Source organism: Fistularia commersonii, chromosome 2 (assembly GCF_037954325.1).
Source record: "Fistularia commersonii isolate RoL2024-O1a breed Wild chromosome 2, RoL_Fcom_v1.0, whole genome shotgun sequence".
Lineage (NCBI taxonomy): Eukaryota > Metazoa > Chordata > Actinopteri > Syngnathiformes > Fistulariidae > Fistularia > Fistularia commersonii.
The window spans coordinates 6263096-6270000 of NC_141285.1; the positions used below are offsets into that span (position 1 = coordinate 6263096).

At 46.9% G+C, this 6905-nt stretch overlaps 1 pseudogene; it reads left to right on the forward strand.

The window, feature by feature from the left end:
- The first annotated feature begins 5289 nt into the window (after window positions 1-5289).
- The window catches only part of LOC147236214 (18S ribosomal RNA), a 1789-nt pseudogene continuing 173 nt past the window's right edge, over window positions 5290-6905 (forward strand).

Sequence of the window (6905 nt, forward strand, 5' to 3'; positions counted from 1 at the left end):
TATGAAGTAATATCACAAGTATTTTAAGAACAGTTCCAAATTCATTTTTTTTTCAACACAAAAGTGTCTGGCAGCCATACACTGTCACCGCAAGAGCCATATATGGCTCGTGAGCCATAGGTTCTTGACCACTGGGTTAGAAGGTTGGGAAGGACAGGCAAACAATCATCTACGCCTATTGTTACCTGTAGTATTGACAGTTACACAATAATAGCTGGAATGATACAATAATAACTTTAATATTCACAGTAGAAATAGCATGGTGGAAGTCAGGCGAAACCATGGTAGTAGTTCTAGTCACGTCCAAAGGGAACTTACAAAATGAGAGACCTCCAGGACTCTCAAGAAGATATGAGATTACTATCATGCATTGATGATGAGTAGTACAGACAAGATAGGCTATTCAAAGGGTTTGCCCCCTCGATTCAGATTGAAAATGGTGCCACAGAAAAGGACTGTGGTAGGTAACTGATCAGGACCCTGTCTCACTTTTAGCTCTCGTCACAACACACATAGATCAGTTCTCGCTGGCATTTGTTTTTACATTGCATTACATTACAGTCATTTGGCAGATATTTTATCCAAAGCGACTTACAAAAAGTGCATTTCAGAGTGCAATTCATTATTTTGTTTCTTCTTCTCTTTTCTTGCCGTGAGAACTGTTGGCACAAATGCACATACATCAGCTCACAACAAAGAAACAATGTCACATATTGTAAGCATTAACAAATGCATTGCCAATAAAAAGAAAATACCTCATTTGTGAAAACACTCTCCCTTCTTTCTGATCGAGAAATATCTGTTTTTGATACTGTACAGTATTGAACATGAAATCGTTATTATTAATATTAACATAAATTACTGCACTTACACTCGCATCAAATCATTTATTAACTTAAAATAAGGGATTTCTAAGACAAAAATTAGTAAGAATATGTAAAACCAGCGTGTTAAGTTATGTGTGGAAGACTCAGTCAGCCACTATTAAGGTAACCACTTTGTGGATGGGCCTCTCAAGGTGAGTAGCTCTGGTATGTAGTTTTCCTTTCTCAAATGTTGTAGGAGCCATTATTTTATTGTTTTATGGCGGCAACCTCTGCTGGTAGACTTGTGCATCTTTGTGGCACACCAGTGGTTAAATGGCCCGATTGGGCATGCCTTTATGGAGAAAGAGCTGTGATCAGCCAGTGTTGGAAATGTTTGGAGATGCCAGCAGGCAAATGGCTTTTCAATTGATTAATTGATTGATTGATTAATAGATCAATTTATTTTTGGAAAGTTCAAGTAAATGCAGAGTTTCATTTACTATTTATTTTGTAACAGTTTTTGACAAATGTTATAGTTACCTTTGAAAGTACTTAAGGAATAAAGAACGTATCTTGGAATCTATTGAATCCCCTGAGGTGTCCAGATGAAGTGACTTGTTGGAAGGCACTACAGTTTGAAAAAAAATAACATCTGCTTTTGGAATTATTGACTTTGCATTTTGGGAATTCTTTGAATTGCTTACTGGATTATTGGCAGAACTGAACTGCAATTCTACACTTAATGAAGAATCTGCATCTTCACTGGTGGTAAGAGTAGAACGTTGAACCACATGTGGGCAACTGTGCTCATAATGACTTTTGTGCTGCTGTGTTCAAACTTTGGTGGAATGAACTTTACGTTTGTGCTGGTATTTTTTGATTTAAAAGACTTGAAGTGATTATGCAAATGAATTTTGGGTGGAAAAATTCCAGTTAAAATTTCCACCCAAAAGTCATTTGCACAATCACTATAAGTCTTCTAAATCAGACATTTTCCAAGAGTTCTGTTAAAATTGGAAAATGTCTGATTTAGAGCCTGATAGGCAGAATGAGGAAGAATCGGTTTAAGTTAATAGCTACTCGTCGAAGGAAGCTTGGCATTTGACACGAAAGAAAAATTAAATTAATTGTCTAATGCAGTGGTCCTCAACCTTTTTATCACCGTGGACCAGTGAAGGCTTGACAATTTTAATGTAGATTGTTTTTATTGCGAATATAATAATAAATGTGAATCCAATGTGCACTCCTATGCAACGTTATTAGCAGCTTCTTTGTAACTTTGCACAAACAACATAATATGAGTATATTGAGAGCTTCATTGCCTCATTAGAGAGACGGTCGATGCATATTATGCAGAGTGGGCATGGTGTGTAGGAATCACCTGTTGTGATGAATCCATAATTCAAATAGAACTCCTCGTTTTGTCTGTTAAAGCTTAATTTTTCTTGGAGGTTGTTGGCTCTTCTTCTGACTCTTCTCTGGGCCTTTTCCCCTTCTCTCACCACTGTCTTGTACACCTTTACCTTTATTCTGGCTGTCTATCACATAGTACCCCTGACACTTTTCTCCACCCATTCCAACCTGCTTGGACCCGTCTCCACCTCTTTTCCACACGCTCTGTTGCTGTGGACTGTTGACCCTAAGTACCTGAAATCCTCCAGCTTCTTGATCTCCACTCCCTGTAGCCTCACCATTCCACCCGAGTTCCCCTCATTCACACACATATATTCTGTCTTGCTGCGACTAACTTTCATTCCTCTCCTTTCCAGAGCATACCTCCACCTCTCTAGATTTTCCTAAACCTGTTCTCTGCTCTCACTACAGATCCGCAATGTCATCCGCAAACATTATGATCCATGGGGATTCCTGTCTAACCTCATCTGTCAGCCTGTCCATCACCATTGCAAACAAGAAGGGGCTCAGAGCTGATCCCTGATGGAGTCCCACCTCCACCTTGAACTTCTCTGTTACCCCTACACCGTACCACTGTCTCACAGCTAGCATACATGTCCTGCACCAGTCTACATACTTCTCTGCCACTCCAGACTTCCTCATACAATACCAGAGCTCCTCTCTTGGCACCCAATCATAGCATCTTAGCATCTTCATCTCTGAAACCTGAAACTTGCATTGTTGCCATTTCTAGGCCATACAGCATCTCATGGTCTCACCAATGTCTTGTATACCTTTCCATTCTTTCTGGCTTTTATCGCATAGTACCCCTGACACTTTTCTCCAACCATTCCAATCCCTTCCAGTACCAGAGTTCCTCTCATGGCACCCTTCCATATGCTTCTTATAGGTCTACAAAAACACAATGCACCTCCCTCTGGCCTTTTCTGTACTTTTCTATTGGCATTCTCAACGCAAATACTGCATCTGTAGTACATTTCCCAGGCATGAAGCCATACTGCTGTTCAAAAATGCTGACTTCTGCTCTCAGTCTAGTTTCCACTACTCTTTCCCATAACTTCATTGTATGGCTCATCAACTTTATCCCTGAATAGTTGCCACAATTCTGCACATCCCCTTTATTCTTAAAAATAGGCACCATCACAATTGGTCTCCATTCTTCAGGCATCTTCTCACCCTCTAAGATCCTGTTAAATAATCTAGTCAGAAAATCTACTGCTGCCTCTCCTAGACACTTCGACACCTCCACAGGTATATCATCAGGACCAACTGCTTTTCCACTCTTCATCCTCTTCAATGCCTTCCTCACTTCACTTTTACCAATTTGTCCTACTTTGGCGGCGGCTTCCAGCACCGCGTTCCTGCTCCCCGGCGGCTCCCAGCACCGCTTCCTGTTCCAGCTCCCCTTCCTGGGTCCCAAATGGCGACGCCTTCTGCCGCCGCTGGACATCCGCCATCACCTCCCCCCTCCCTGGACGAGGGAGGTGTTGGCGCAGGCCGCCGGATCCCCAGGTCGGCCTGCTCATCGTCCCAGTGGCCGTCCCCGCGGTCACTCCCCTCGTCCATGGAGGAGGAGGCTGGGGGGGGGGGGTACTGTCATGACTCCCAAGGCCAGAGGCAAGGTGATCAAGAACTATCCTCTGCACCTGGTGACTACGCCGCACCTGGGAGCAATCCCAGTGATTAAGCGGGAGGACATAAAGCGCACCCGGATGTTCAGTCGTCGTCCAGTCTCGTTTGCAAGAGCCTGAATAAACCACCCAGCAATCCTATGCCACTGTGTCTGTCTTCCTGGGGAGCCAAGCGTAACACGCCAACTTAATGACATGTAATATTTCCCTTGCAATTTTTTTTTTTTTTTTTTCTCGTTTTAATTTTATTTGTCCATCTATTTATTTATTTCCTTTTAATTTCTTTTTTTTTTTTTCTTTTTTTTTTTGGCTAGCATTATAAATTTCTCACAAACAGTTAACACTTAACTTCTGATTGCATACAGAATGAATGTCCTTATGTCCTTTGCTTCCTCATCCCTGGTTGTTTCATTGACATTCGGTTCTACCTTGCCATGTTTATTTGTACATTTGTATAATTGTGTGTACTATTTATGTTCAATTAAAAAAAAAAAAGAATGTGAGGCTGAGAGAACTTCCTTGTCTCTCTCTCTCCCCCCCTTAATGTCCCCCTCTTCTTCCTCACGGCGGCCGACGAGACGCGATTCTCGCTGTTGTCATGGAAGTAGGGTAAAGGATTCCCCGCGTCGATGCGAGCGATGCGTTTCAAGGCGTATTGCATTTGTGTGTGGATGGGGGGGGGGTCGACGACCGCCCCCTCCCTCCCCCAGCCCAGCGACGACGTACTTTTGTCGAACAGGGATCCCCGGCCTAAAATCCAAGTCGAAAGCAAATCAGTCTTGTTTTAAGACAGAAATAATCAAAGAAAGCTTCTTGGACGATTGCTGTCACCCTCACACTGAGGTTTCTCACTCCTAATGGGAGAGAAGGTAAAGCCCACGGTAAAGCCTACGGGCTTGGCCCTCGTCCGCACTACAAGGAACTTTACCCGGTTTTCGAGGGGGCCTCCCGCGGAAAAGCGTTGGATTGACCGTCTGCGAGGGTGGTTTGATTTTCTCCCCTGACGCTTAGTGGTTGCGTGTCTCTAAGTCGAGTCGGCACACGTGACCCGCCGTAGGAGGGCCCCCGCCGGCCGGCCTCGCGCTGATGTTTGGGTGGACCGCTCCTCCGCTCTCGCCGGTCCGCCTCGACAGTCCGTGGGGCAGGCTGCCCCCCAGGCGGGCCTCGTTGGCAGCAAGACTGAGACGCCCCGTCTCTCCCGGGCATGCTCCCAAGTATCCCGCCTCATGTGCTCTCTCGGTGGCCGCGCGGCGGGGCCTGATGGCAGTCCCCAACAACACACGCAAAGGCAGGCTCGCCGCCCACGCCGGAGTCCTCTGCATGCGGGTGGGGGCGGAGCCCGGCCTAGCCACGGCAGGATGTATGTGAAGAGAAGGCTGCCTTCCCCTCCCTGCTGCCGCCGGCGCCGCACAGGAGCCCAAGGGCTCCGAAAACAATCCTACTTGGTCAATCCTGCCAGTGGCATATGCTTGTCTGAAAGATTTAGCCATGCACGGCCGGTACCGTGAAACTGCGAATGGCTCATTAAATCAGTTATGGTTCCTTTGATCGCTTCTCACGTTACTTGGATAACTGTGGCAATTCTAGAGCTAATACATGCCGACGAGCGCTGACCCTCGCGGGGATGCGTGCATTTATCAGACCCAAAACCCACGTGGGCCGTTACCTGTTCGCGGGGGCGCCCCGGCCACCTTGGTGACTCTGGATAACCTCGAGCCGATCTGTGGCGGCGATGTCTCATTCGAATGTCTGCCCTATCAACTTTCGATGGTACTTTGTGTGCCTACCATAGGGAATCAGGGTTCGATTCCGCAGAGGGAGCCTGAGAAACGGCTACCACACCCAAGGAAGGCAGCAGGCGTGCAAATTACCCACTCCCAATGCGGGGAGGTAGTGACGAACAATAACAGTGCAGGACTCTTTTGAGGCCCTGTAATTGGAATGAGTACACTTTGAATCCTCTGGCGAGGAACCATTGGAGAGCAAGTCTGGTGCCAGCAGCCGTGGTAATTCAAGCTCCAATAGCGTATCTTAAAGTTGCTACAGTTAAAAAGCTCGTAGTTGGATGTCGGGATTGAGCTGACGGTCCACCGTGAGGCGAGCCACCGTCTGTCCCAGCCCCTGCCTCTCGGCGCCCCCGAGATGCTCGTAGCTGATTGTCCTGCCAGGGGTCCGAAGCATTTACTTTGAAAAAATTAGAGTGTTCAAAGCAGGCCCCTGTCGCCTGAATACCGCAGCTAGGAATAATGGAATAGGACCCGGGTTCTATTTTGTGGGTTTTCTCTCCTGAACTGGGGCCATGGTTAAGAGGGACGGCCGGGGGTATTCGTATTGTGCCGCTAGAGGTGAAATTCTTGGACCGGCGCAAGACGGACGAGAGAGAAAGCATTTGCCAAGAATGTTTTCATTAATCAAGAACAAAAGTTGGAGGTTCGAAGACGATCAGATACTGTCGTAGTTCCGACCATAAACGATGCCAACTAGCGATCCGGCGGCGTTATTCCCATGACCCCCCGGGCAGCGTCCGGTAAACCAAAGTCTTTGGGTTCCGGGGGGAGTATGGTTGCAAAGCTGAAACTTAAAGGAAGTGACGGAAGGACACCACCAGGAGTGGAGCCTGCGGCTTAATTTGACTCAACACGGGAAAGCTCACCCGGCCCGGACACAGAAAGAATTGACAGATTGATAGCTCTTTCTCGATTCTGTGGGTGGTGGTGCATGGCCGTTCTTAGTAGGTGGAGCGATTGGTGTGGTTAATTCCCATAATGAACGAGACTCCGGCATGCTTACTAGTGCCGCGGCCCCTTGGCGGTCGGCACACAACTTCTTAGAGGGACAAGTGGCGTTCAGCCACACGAGATTGAGCAATAACACGTCTGTGATGTCCGGGGCTGCACGCGTGCCACACTGACCAGATCATCGTGTGTCTCCGCCTTCGCCGAGAGGCGTGGGTAACCCGCTGAACCCCCCTCGTGATAGGGATTGGGGATTGCAATTATTTCCCATCAACGAGGAATTCCCTGTAAGCGCGGGTCATAAGCTCGCCTTGATTAAG